The sequence below is a fragment of the Synchiropus splendidus genome, unplaced genomic scaffold, assembly GCF_027744825.2.
Source record: "Synchiropus splendidus isolate RoL2022-P1 unplaced genomic scaffold, RoL_Sspl_1.0 HiC_scaffold_22, whole genome shotgun sequence".
Lineage (NCBI taxonomy): Eukaryota > Metazoa > Chordata > Actinopteri > Syngnathiformes > Callionymidae > Synchiropus > Synchiropus splendidus.
In genome coordinates, this window is record NW_026527056.1 from 451,052 (window position 1) to 462,916 (window position 11,865).

An 11,865-nucleotide genomic window follows, 5' to 3' on the forward strand; every position below is an offset into this window, starting at 1 on the left:
CGAAACCCACCTTATCTCAGGCTGAAAAGCGTTTTTGTGCATTGTGCCATAACTTTTCAGGGAAGCTTCAGAACATGAAATTTTAACCTCCCACTATAGCAGAAAGGGTCTTTCTAGTAGTTGCACATCAAATCTAAACTGTCTGAAGTGTTTTTCCAAAGTTATCAACACTTTTATGTTTGGCGTTCCGAAACCCACCTTATCTCAGGCTGAAAAGCGTTTTTGTGCATTGTGCCATAACTTTTCAGGGAAGCTTCAGAACATGAAATTTTAACCTCCCACTATAGCAGAAAGGGTCTTTCTAGTAGTTGCACATCAAATCTAAGCTGTCTGAAGTGTTTTTCAAAAGTTATCAACACTTTTATGTTTGGCGTTCCGAAACCCACCTTATCTCAGGCTGAAAAGCGTTTTTGTGCATTGTGCCATAACTTTTCAGGAAAGCTTCAGAACATGAAATTTTAACCTCCCACTATAGCAGAAAGGGTCTTTCTAGTAGTTGCACATCAAATCTAAACTGTCTGAAGTGTTTTTCCAAAGTTATCAACACTTTTATGTTTGGCGTTCCGAAACCCACCTTATCTCAGGCTGAAAAGCGTTTTTGTGCATTGTGCCATAACTTTTCAGGGAAGCTTCAGAACATGAAATTTTAACCTCCCACTATAGCAGAAAGGGTCTTTCTAGTAGTTGCACATCAAATCAAAGCTGTCTGAAGTGTTTTTCAAAAGTTATCAACACTTTTATGTTTGGCGTTCCGAAACCCACCTTATCTCAGGCTGAAAAGCGTTTTTGTGCATTGTGCCATAACTTTTCAGGAAAGCTTCAGAACATGAAATTTTAACCTCCCACTATAGCAGAAAGGGTCTTTCTAGTAGTTGCACATCAAATCTAAACTGTCTGAAGTGTTTTTCCAAAGTTATCAACACTTTTATGTTTGGCGTTCCGAAACCCACCTTATCTCAGGCTGAAAAGCGTTTTTATGCATTGTGCCATAACTTTTCAGGGAAGCTTCAGAACATGAAATTTTAACCTCCCACTATAGCAGAAAGGGTCTTTCTAGGAGTTGCACATCAAATCTAAGCTGTCTGAAGTGTTTTTCCAAAGTTATCAACACTTTTATGTTTGGCGTTCCGAAACCCACCTTATCTCAGGCTGAAAAGCGTTTTTACGCATTGTGCCATAACTTTTCAGGGAAGCTTCAGAACATGAAATTTTAACCTCCCACTATAGCAGAAAGGGTCTTTCTAGTAGGTGCACATCAAATCTAAGCTCTCTGAAGTGTTTTTCCAAAGTTATCAACACTTTTATGTTTGGCGTTCCGAAACCCACCATATCTCAGGCTGAAAAGCGTTTTTACGCATTGTGCCATAACTTTTCAGGGAAGCTTCAGAACATGAAATTTTAACCTCCCACTATCGCAGAAAGGGTCTTTCTAGAAGGTGCACATCAAATCTAAGCTCTCTGAAGTGTTTTTCCAAAGTTATCAACACTTTTATGTTTGGCGTTCCGAAACCCACCTTATCTCAGGCTGAAAAGCGTTTTGTGCATTGTGCCATAACTTTTCAGGGAAGCTTCAGAACATGAAATTTTAACCTCCCACTATAGCAGAAAGGGTCTTTCTAGTAGTTGCACATCAAATCTAAACTGTCTGAAGTGTTTTTCCAAAGTTATTAACACTTTTATGTTTGGCGTTCCGAAACCCACCTTATCTCAGGCTGAAAAGCGTTTTTGTGCATTGTGCCATAACTTTTCAGGGAAGCTTCAGAACATGAAATTTTAACCTCCCACTATAGCAGAAAGGGTCTTTCTAGTAGTTGCACATCAAATCTAAACTGTCTGAAGTGTTTTTCCAAAGTTATCAACACTTTTATGTTTGGCGTTCCGAAACCCACCTTATCTCAGGCTGAAAAGCGTTTTTGTGCATTGTGCCATAACTTTTCAGGGAAGCTTCAGAACATGAAATTTTAACCTCCCACTATAGCAGAAAGGGTCTTTCTAGTAGTTGCACATCAAATCTAAGCTGTCTGAAGTGTTTTTCAAAAGTTATCAACACTTTTATGTTTGGCGTTCCGAAACCCACCTTATCTCAGGCTGAAAAGCGTTTTTGTGCATTGTGCCATAACTTTTCAGGAAAGCTTCAGAACATGAAATTTTAACCTCCCACTATAGCAGAAAGGGTCTTTCTAGTAGTTGCACATCAAATCTAAACTGTCTGAAGTGTTTTTCCAAAGTTATCAACACTTTTATGTTTGGCGTTCCGAAACCCACCTTATCTCAGGCTGAAAAGCGTTTTTGTGCATTGTGCCATAACTTTTCAGGGAAGCTTCAGAACATGAAATTTTAACCTCCCACTATAGCAGAAAGGGTCTTTCTAGTAGTTGCACATCAAATCTAAGCTGTCTGAAGTGTTTTTCAAAAGTTATCAACACTTTTATGTTTGGCGTTCCGAAACCCACCTTATCTCAGGCTGAAAAGCGTTTTTGTGCATTGTGCCATAACTTTTCAGGAAAGCTTCAGAACATGAAATTTTAACCTCCCACTATAGCAGAAAGGGTCTTTCTAGTAGTTGCACATCAAATCTAAACTGTCTGAAGTGTTTTTCCAAAGTTATCAACACTTTTATGTTTGGCGTTCCGAAACCCACCTTATCTCAGGCTGAAAAGCGTTTTTGTGCATTGTGCCATAACTTTTCAGGGAAGCTTCAGAACATGAAATTTTAACCTCCCACTATAGCAGAAAGGGTCTTTCTAGGAGTTGCACATCAAATCTAAGCTGTCTGAAGTGTTTTTCCAAAGTTATCAACACTTTTATGTTTGGCGTTCCGAAACCCACCTTATCTCAGGCTGAAAAGCGTTTTTACGCATTGTGCCATAACTTTTCAGGGAAGCTTCAGAACATGAAATTTTAACCTCCCACTATAGCAGAAAGGGTCTTTCCAGTAGGTGCACATCAAATCTAAGCTCTCTGAAGTGTTTTTCGAAAGTTATCAACACTTTTATGTTTGGCGTTCCGAAACCCACCTTATCTCAGGCTGAAAAGCGTTTTTGTGCATTGTGCCATAACTTTTCAGGGAAGCTTCAGAACATGAAATTTTAACCTGCCACTATAGCAGAAAGGGTCTTTCTAGTAGTTGCACATCAAATCTAAACTGTCTGAAGTGTTTTTCCAAAGTTATCAACACTTTTATGTTTGGCGTTCCGAAACCCACCTTATCTCAGGCTGAAAAGCGTTTTTGTGCATTGTGCCATAACTTTTCAGGGAAGCTTCAGAACATGAAATTTTAACCTCCCACTATAGCAGAAAGGGTCTTTCTAGTAGTTGCACATCAAATATATGCTGTCTGAAGTGTTTTTCAAAAGTTATCAACACTTTTATGTTTGGCGTTCCGAAACCCACCTTATCTCAGGCTGAAAAGCGTTTTTGTGCATTGTGCCATAACTTTTCAGGAAAGCTTCAGAACATGAAATTTTAACCTCCCACTATAGCAGAAAGGGTCTTTCTAGTAGTTGCACATCAAATCTAAACTGTCTGAAGTGTTTTTCCAAAGTTATCAACACTTTTATGTTTGGCGTTCCGAAACCCACCTTATCTCAGGCTGAAAAGCGTTTTTGTGCATTGTGCCATAACTTTTCAGGGAAGCTTCAGAACATGAAATTTTAACCTCCCACTATAGCAGAAAGGGTCTTTCTAGTAGTTGCACATCAAATCTAAGCTGTCTGAAGTGTTTTTCCAAAGTTATCAACACTTTTATGTTTGGCGTTCCGAAACCCACCTTATCTCAGGCTGAAAAGCGTTTTTACGCATTGTGCCATAACTTTTCAGGGAAGCTTCAGAACATGAAATTTTAACCTCCCACTATAGCAGAAAGGGTCTTTCTAGTAGGTGCACATCAAATCTAAGCTCTCTGAAGTGTTTTTCGAAAGTTATCAACACTTTTATGTTTGGCGTTCCGAAACCCACCTTATCTCAGGCTGAAAAGCGTTTTTGTGCATTGTGCCATAACTTTTCAGGGAAGCTTCAGAACATGAAATTTTAACCTGCCACTATAGCAGAAAGGGTCTTTCTAGTAGGTGCACATCAAATCTAAGCTCTCTGAAGTGTTTTTCGAAAGTTATCAACACTTTTATGTTTGGCGTTCCGAAACCCACCTTATCTCAGGCTGAAAAGCGTTTTTGTGCATTGTGCCATAACTTTTCAGGGAAGCTTCCGAACATGAAATTTTAACCTGTCACTATAGCAGAAAGGGTCTTTCTAGTAGTTGCACATCAAATCTAAACTGTCTGAAGTGTTTTTCCAAAGTTATTAACACTTTTATGTTTGGCGTTCCGAAACAGACCTTATCTCAGGCTGAAAAGCGTTTTTGTGCATTGTGCCATAACTTTTCAGGGAAGCTTCAGAACATGAAATTTTAACCTCCCACTATAGCAGAAAGGGTCTTTCTAGTAGTTGCACATCAAATCTAAACTGTCTGAAGTGTTTTTCCAAAGTTATTAACACTTTTATGTTTGGCGTTCCGAAACCCACCTTATCTCAGGCTGAAAAGCGTTTTTGTGCATTGTGCCATAACTTTTCAGGGAAGCTTCAGAACATGAAATTTTAACCTCCCACTATAGCAGAAAGGGTCTTTCTAGTAGTTGCACATCAAATCTAAACTGTCTGAAGTGTTTTTCCAAAGTTATCAACACTTTTATGTTTGGCGTTCCGAAACCCACCTTATCTCAGGCTGAAAAGCGTTTTTGTGCATTGTGCCATAACTTTTCAGGGAAGCTTCAGAACATGAAATTTTAACCTCCCACTATAGCAGAAAGGGTCTTTCTAGTAGTTGCACATCAAATCTAAGCTGTCTGAAGTGTTTTTCAAAAGTTATCAACACTTTTATGTTTGGCGTTCCGAAACCCACCTTATCTCAGGCTGAAAAGCGTTTTTGTGCATTGTGCCATAACTTTTCAGGAAAGCTTCAGAACATGAAATTTTAACCTCCCACTATAGCAGAAAGGGTCTTTCTAGTAGTTGCACATCAAATCTAAACTGTCTGAAGTGTTTTTCCAAAGTTATTAACACTTTTATGTTTGGCGTTCCGAAACCCACCTTATCTCAGGCTGAAAAGCGTTTTTACGCATTGTGCCATAACTTTTCAGGGAAGCTTCAGAACATGAAATTTTAACCTCCCACTATAGCAGAAAGGGTCTTTCTAGTAGTTGCACATCAAATCTAAACTGTCTGAAGTGTTTTTCCAAAGTTATCAACACTTTTATGTTTGGCGTTCCGAAACCCACCTTATCTCAGGCTGAAAAGCGTTTTTGTGCATTGTGCCATAACTTTTCAGGGAAGCTTCAGAACATGAAATTTTAACCTCCCACTATAGCAGAAAGGGTCTTTCTAGTAGTTGCACATCAAATCTAAGCTGTCTGAAGTGTTTTTCCAAAGTTATCAACACTTTTATGTTTGGCGTTCCGAAACCCACCTTATCTCAGGCTGAAAAGCGTTTTTACGCATTGTGCCATAACTTTTCAGGGAAGCTTCAGAACATGAAATTTTAACCTCCCACTATAGCAGAAAGGGTCTTTCTAGTAGGTGCACATCAAATCTAAGCTCTCTGAAGTGTTTTTCGAAAGTTATCAACACTTTTATGTTTGGCGTTCCGAAACCCACCTTATCTCAGGCTGAAAAGCGTTTTTGTGCATTGTGCCATAACTTTTCAGGGAAGCTTCAGAACATGAAATTTTAACCTGCCACTATAGCAGAAAGGGTCTTTCTAGTAGTTGCACATCAAATCTAAACTGTCTGAAGTGTTTTTCCAAAGTTATTAACACTTTTATGTTTGGCGTTCCGAAACCCACCTTATCTCAGGCTGAAAAGCGTTTTTGTGCATTGTGCCATAACTTTTCAGGGAAGCTTCAGAACATGAAATTTTAACCTCCCACTATAGCAGAAAGGGTCTTTCTAGTAGTTGCACATCAAATCTAAGCTGTCTAAAGTGTTTTTCAAAAGTTATCAACACTTTTATGTTTGGCGTTCCGAAACCCACCTTATCTCAGGCTGAAAAGCGTTTTTACGCATTGTGCCATAACTTTTCAGGGAAGCTTCAGAACATGAAATTTTAACCTCCCACTATAGCAGAAAGGGTCTTTCTAGTAGGTGCACATCAAATCTAAGCTCTCTGAAGTGTTTTTCGAAAGTTATCAACACTTTTATGTTTGGCGTTCCGAAACCCACCTTATCTCAGGCTGAAAAGCGTTTTTGTGCATTGTGCCATAACTTTTCAGGGAAGCTTCCGAACATGAAATTTTAACCTGCCACTATAGCAGAAAGGGTCTTTCTAGTAGTTGCACATCAAATCTAAACTGTCTGAAGTGTTTTTCCAAAGTTATTAACACTTTTATGTTTGGCGTTCCGAAACAGACCTTATCTCAGGCTGAAAAGCGTTTTTGTGCATTGTGCCATAACTTTTCAGGGAAGCTTCAGAACATGAAATTTTAACCTCCCACTATAGCAGAAAGGGTCTTTCTAGTAGTTGCACATCAAATCTAAACTGTCTGAAGTGTTTTTCCAAAGTTATTAACACTTTTATGTTTGGCGTTCCGAAACCCACCTTATCTCAGGCTGAAAAGCGTTTTTGTGCATTGTGCCATAACTTTTCAGGGAAGCTTCAGAACATGAAATTTTAACCTCCCACTATAGCAGAAAGGGTCTTTCTAGTAGTTGCACATCAAATCTAAACTGTCTGAAGTGTTTTTCCAAAGTTATCAACACTTTTATGTTTGGCGTTCCGAAACCCACCTTATCTCAGGCTGAAAAGCGTTTTTGTGCATTGTGCCATAACTTTTCAGGGAAGCTTCAGAACATGAAATTTTAACCTCCCACTATAGCAGAAAGGGTCTTTCTAGTAGTTGCACATCAAATCTAAGCTGTCTGAAGTGTTTTTCAAAAGTTATCAACACTTTTATGTTTGGCGTTCCGAAACCCACCTTATCTCAGGCTGAAAAGCGTTTTTGTGCATTGTGCCATAACTTTTCAGGAAAGCTTCAGAACATGAAATTTTAACCTCCCACTATAGCAGAAAGGGTCTTTCTAGTAGTTGCACATCAAATCTAAACTGTCTGAAGTGTTTTTCCAAAGTTATTAACACTTTTATGTTTGGCGTTCCGAAACCCACCTTATCTCAGGCTGAAAAGCGTTTTTACGCATTGTGCCATAACTTTTCAGGGAAGCTTCAGAACATGAAATTTTAACCTCCCACTATAGCAGAAAGGGTCTTTCTAGTAGGTGCACATCAAATCTAAGCTCTCTGAAGTGTTTTTCGAAAGTTATCAACACTTTTATGTTTGGCGTTCCGAAACCCACCTTATCTCAGGCTGAAAAGCGTTTTTGTGCATTGTGCCATAACTTTTCAGGAAAGCTTCAGAACATGAAATTTTAACCTCCCACTATAGCAGAAAGGGTCTTTCTAGTAGTTGCACATCAAATCTAAACTGTCTGAAGTGTTTTTCCAAAGTTATCAACACTTTTATGTTTGGCGTTCCGAAACCCACCTTATCTCAGGCTGAAAAGCGTTATTGTGCATTGTGCCATAACTTTTCAGGGAAGCTTCAGAACATGAAATTTTAACCTCCCACTATAGCAGAAAGGGTCTTTCTAGTAGTTGCACATCAAATCTAAGCTGTCTGAAGTGTTTTTCAAAAGTTATCAACACTTTTATGTTTGGCGTTCCGAAACCCACCTTATCTCAGGCTGAAAAGCGTTTTTGTGCATTGTGCCATAACTTTTCAGGAAAGCTTCAGAACATGAAATTTTAACCTCCCACTATAGCAGAAAGGGTCTTTCTAGTAGTTGCACATCAAATCTAAACTGTCTGAAGTGTTTTTCCAAAGTTATTAACACTTTTATGTTTGGCGTTCCGAAACCCACCTTATCTCAGGCTGAAAAGCGTTTTTACGCATTGTGCCATAACTTTTCAGGGAAGCTTCAGAACATGAAATTTTAACCTCCCACTATAGCAGAAAGGGTCTTTCTAGTAGGTGCACATCAAATCTAAGCTCTCTGAAGTGTTTTTCGAAAGTTATCAACACTTTTATGTTTGGCGTTCCGAAACCCACCTTATCTCAGGCTGAAAAGCGTTTTTGTGCATTGTGCCATAACTTTTCAGGAAAGCTTCAGAACATGAAATTTTAACCTCCCACTATAGCAGAAAGGGTCTTTCTAGTAGTTGCACATCAAATCTAAACTGTCTGAAGTGTTTTTCCAAAGTTATCAACACTTTTATGTTTGGCGTTCCGAAACCCACCTTATCTCAGGCTGAAAAGCGTTTTTGTGCATTGTGCCATAACTTTTCAGGGAAGCTTCAGAACATGAAATTTTAACCTCCCACTATAGCAGAAAGGGTCTTTCTAGTAGTTGCACATCAAATCTAAGCTGTCTGAAGTGTTTTTCAAAAGTTATCAACACTTTTATGTTTGGCGTTCCGAAACCCACCTTATCTCAGGCTGAAAAGCGGTTTTGTGCATTGTGCCATAACTTTTCAGGAAAGCTTCAGAACATGAAATTTTAACCTCCCACTATAGCAGAAAGGGTCTTTCTAGTAGTTGCACATCAAATCTAAACTGTCTGAAGTGTTTTTCCAAAGTTATCAACACTTTTATGTTTGGCGTTCCGAAACCCACCTTATCTCAGGCTGAAAAGCGTTTTTGTGCATTGTGCCATAACTTTTCAGGGAAGCTTCAGAACATGAAATTTTAACCTCCCACTATAGCAGAAAGGGTCTTTCTAGTAGTTGCACATCAAATCTAAGCTGTCTGAAGTGTTTTTCAAAAGTTATCAACACTTTTATGTTTGGCGTTCCGAAACCCACCTTATCTCAGGCTGAAAAGCGTTTTTGTGCATTGTGCCATAACTTTTCAGGAAAGCTTCAGAACATGAAATTTTAACCTGCCACTATAGCAGAAAGGGTCTTTCTAGTAGTTGCACATCAAATCTAAACTGTCTGAAGTGTTTTTCCAAAGTTATTAACACTTTTATGTTTGGCGTTCCGAAACCCACCTTATCTCAGGCTGAAAAGCGTTTTTGTGCATTGTGCCATAACTTTTCAGGGAAGCTTCAGAACATGAAATTTTAACCTCCCACTATAGCAGAAAGGGTCTTTCTAGTAGTTGCACATCAAATCTAAACTGTCTGAAGTGTTTTTCCAAAGTTATCAACACTTTTATGTTTGGCGTTCCGAAACCCACCTTATCTCAGGCTGAAAAGCGTTTTTACGCATTGTGCCATAACTTTTCAGGGAAGCTTCAGAACATGAAATTTTAACCTCCCACTATAGCAGAAAGGGTCTTTCTAGTAGGTGCACATCAAATCTAAGCTGTCTGAAGTGTTTTTCGAAAGTTATCAACACTTTTGTGTTTGGCGTTCCGAAACCCACCTTATCTCAGGCTGAAAAGCGTTTTTGTGCATTGTGCCATAACTTTTCAGGGAAGCTTCAGAACATGAAATTTTAACCTCCCACTATAGCAGAAATGGTCTTTCTAGTAGTTGCACATCAAATCTAAGCTGTCTGAAGTGTTTTTCAAAAGTTATCAACACTTTTATGTTTGGCGTTCCGAAACCCACCTTATCTCAGGCTGAAAAGCGTTTTTGTGCATTGTGCCATAACTTTTCAGGAAAGCTTCAGAACATGAAATTTTAACCTCCCACTATAGCAGAAAGGGTCTTTCTAGTAGTTGCACATCAAATCTAAACTGTCTGAAGTGTTTTTCTAAAGTTATCAACACTTTTATGTTTGGCGTTCCGAAACCCACCTTATCTCAGGCTGAAAAGCGTTTTTACGCATTGTGCCATAACTTTTCAGGGAAGCTTCAGAACATGAAATTTTAACCTCCCACTATAGCAGAAAGGGTCTTTCTAGTAGTTGCACATCAAATCTAAGCTGTCTGAAGTGTTTTTCCAAAGTTATCAACACTTTTATGTTTGGCGTTCCGAAACCCACCTTATCTCAGGCTGAAAAGCGTTTTTGTGCATTGTGCCATAACTTTTTAGGGAAGCTTCAGAACATGAAATTTTAACCTCCCACTATAGCAGAAAGGGTCTTTCTAGTAGTTGCACATCAAATCTAAGCTGTCTGAAGTGTTTTTCAAAAGTTATCAACACTTTTATGTTTGGCGTTCCGAAACCCACCTTATCTCAGGCTGAAAAGCGTTTTTGTGCATTGTGCCATAACTTTTCAGGAAAGCTTCAGAACATGAAATTTTAACCTCCCACTATAGCAGAAAGGGTCTTTCTAGTAGTTGCACATCAAATCTAAGCTCTCTGAAGTGTTTTTCGAAAGTTATCAACACTTTTATGTTTGGCGTTCCGAAACCCACCTTATCTCAGGCTGAAAAGCGTTTTTGTGCATTGTGCCATAACTTTTCAGGAAAGCTTCAGAACATGAAATTTTAACCTCCCACTATAGCAGAAAGGGTCTTTCTAGTAGTTGCACATAAATCTAAACTGTCTGAAGTGTTTTTCCAAAGTTATCAACACGTTTATGTTTGGCGTTCCGAAACCCACCTTATCTCAGGCTGAAAAGCGTTTTTGTGCATTGTGCCATAACTTTTCAGGGTAGCTTCAGAACATGAAATTTTAACCTCCCACTATAGCAGAAAGGGTCTTTCTAGTAGTTGCACATCAAATCTAAGCTGTCTGAAGTGTTTTTCAAAAGTTATCAACACTTTTATGTTTGGCGTTCCGAAACCCACCTTATCTCAGGCTGAAAAGCGTTTTTGTGCATTGTGCCATAACTTTTCAGGAAAGCTTCAGAACATGAAATTTTAACCTCCCACTATAGCAGAAAGGGTCTTTCTAGTAGTTGCACATCAAATGTAAACTGTCTGAAGTGTTTTTCCAAAGTTATCAACACTTTTATGTTTGGCGTTCCGAAACCCACCTTATCTCAGGCTGAAAAGCGTTTTTGTGCATTGTGCCATAACTTTTCAGGGTAGCTTCAGAACATGAAATTGTAACCTCCCACTATAGCAGAAAGGGTCTTTCTAGTAGTTGCACATCAAATCTAAGCTGTCTGAAGTGTTTTTCAAAAGTTATCAACACTTTTATGTTTGGCGTTCCGAAACCCACCTTATCTCAGGCTGAAAAGCGTTTTTGTGCATTGTGCCATAACTTTTCAGGAAAGCTTCAGAACATGAAATTTTAACCTCCCACTATAGCAGAAAGGGTCTTTCTAGTAGTTGCACATCAAATCTAAACTGTCTAAAGTGTTTTTCCAAAGTTATCAACACTTTTATGTTTGGCGTTCCGAAACCCACCTTATCTCAGGCTGAAAAGCGTTTTTACGCATTGTGCCATAACTTTTCAGGGAAGCTTCAGAACATGAAATTTTAACCTCCCACTATCGCAGAAAGGGTCTTTCTAGTAGTTGCACATCAAATCTAAACTGTCTGAAGTGTTTTTCCAAAGTTATCAACACTTTTATGTTTGGCGTTCCGAAACCCACCTTATCTCAGGCTGAAAAGCGATTTTGTGCATTGTGCCATAACTTTTCAGGGAAGCTTCAGAACATGAAATTTTAACCTCCCACTATAGCAGAAAGGGTCTTTCTAGTAGTTGCACATCAAATCTAAGCTGTCTGAAGTGTTTTTCTAAAGTTATCAACACTTTTATGTTTGGCGTTCCGAAACCCACCTTATCTCAGGCTGAAAAGCGTTTTTGTGCATTGTGCCATAACTTTTCAGGAAAGCTTCAGAACATGAAATTTTAACCTCCCACTATAGCAGAAAGGGTCTTTCTAGTAGTTGCACATCAAATCTAAACTGTCTGAAGTGTTTTTCAAAAGTTATCAACACTTTTATGTTTGGCGTTCCGAAACCCACCTTATCTCAGGCT